This window comes from Diachasma alloeum, unplaced genomic scaffold, assembly GCF_001412515.2.
Source record: "Diachasma alloeum isolate Michigan unplaced genomic scaffold, Dall2.0 Dall_scaffold_00218, whole genome shotgun sequence".
NCBI classification, from domain to species: Eukaryota; Metazoa; Arthropoda; class Insecta; order Hymenoptera; family Braconidae; genus Diachasma; species Diachasma alloeum.
Genome location: NW_021680383.1, coordinates 845,016 through 846,486, shown reverse-complemented (window position 1 = coordinate 846,486; position 1,471 = coordinate 845,016). Strand labels below are relative to the sequence as shown.

General features: G+C 36.4%; 1 protein-coding gene across 1 annotated transcript in view; it reads left to right on the top strand.

Moving 5' to 3' along the window:
* Positions 1–253: 253 nt before the first annotated feature.
* LOC107037356 (uncharacterized protein DDB_G0287625) overlaps positions 254–1,471 on the top strand; it is a 9,789-nt gene continuing 8,571 nt past the window's right edge. The window contains exon 1 of the mRNA XM_015255871.1: positions 254–266. The gene's annotated coding sequence lies outside the window, so the exon portion shown is untranslated. The remainder of the gene's footprint in view (positions 267–1,471) is intronic.

The following is a 1,471-nucleotide window of genomic DNA, read 5'->3' as shown; positions in this document are numbered from 1 at the left end:
TATTGCATCCTAGATTTTGATTTTTTTCACCCTTGCAATTGTTTCTTGACTCAAATAACTATCAAATAGTGAAGATTAAAATAGTAATACGAAATTAACAATACGTATTCATACAATTCACAGGGCGTCTTTTGATGCAAGAAAAACTGGGGTACCTCCTAAAATATGGAAAAACAACCCCAGTGAGAACCGATCGTGGACTACACGCGCGCAAAACTTTCGATGACTACGTCACCGGAACTGAATCCTCAGCGCATGATATCACGGTAGATACTCTCAAATTATGAAATCGTTCGGACTCTGAAAATTTCAGGGGAGGCTAAACCAGAAAAAAGCATTTCGTTTTATGAGAGAAAAAAATAAAAACACCATCTTTTGCATGATATTTCCTTAGTAGTCAGATTTTGCAGGTAAAAATTTTCCCCGTCGATTCCAAATCTGGAATTTGAGTTTGTCTCAATCGGAAATTCAACTTTAAAAAAATCCTCAATGTATATATTTTTGTGATTCTTTTCCGAATATGATCACTAATTTTTGTATTTTTATTACGGAAGATGGGGGAGAAGATGCATTTGAAAAGTCACTGGTCCGAATGTATCTCTTCCCTCATTTGTCATTAAAAAAAAATGGAAATTGATGAATTTTGAAATGCATTTCCCCCCTCATTTTTCATAATATTAAAAAACGAAAATTGGTGATCATATTTCTAAAAGTATCAGAAAAATCCATACGTTGGGGATTTTCTTTAAGGCCCGGGTGTAATAATTTTTCCCCCATTTTTCTAGGGACCCTACCCTAAAATTTCTAGGGGAAAATGTTGTTTACGCGTCCCGAAATTGTGGGTGTAATAATACACTAAACACTTTGATTCGTGAATAAAATAATAGATTATGACCGCCGATAAGTAGGTAATTCGGTCTGAGGGGGGTAAAAGTCATGATAAAATGATAATTATTTAATAAACAAATTTCACTAGATAGTCCCTATTCGATACGTTCACAACACCAAAATGGTGGTCGAATGACGCGTGTAAAAAAAGTAACAATTATAAATCCTATGAGCACTGCACCGCAATCACACCTAATGACCTACTTGTGAACCACAATTACACGCCGTATGAATATTTTTCCACCGCAATTACCCGAATAATACGGCCACAAATGCTGGACGCGTGCATGAACCGATGGCCTGTCAATACCGAGTATCGTTAGGGCCACTGGGATCTGAGAGATGGCGCCACTACCAACTCGGAGAATTTTTCTCAGGACTGTAAATAGTTTGGGGCTCTGCGGGTGCTATTGTATGGCGCCCTCATTCAAATATTCATTTTCATTGCGATTCGATTACGTATGAAGAAATTTCATACAAAAATCTAGCAAATTCGCAAGACAATTCGATTGGATATCAATTGAACTTTCTGTCAGTTGTTGGCCGATTCTATTGAAATTTTCAATAGAAAATGTTTTATATA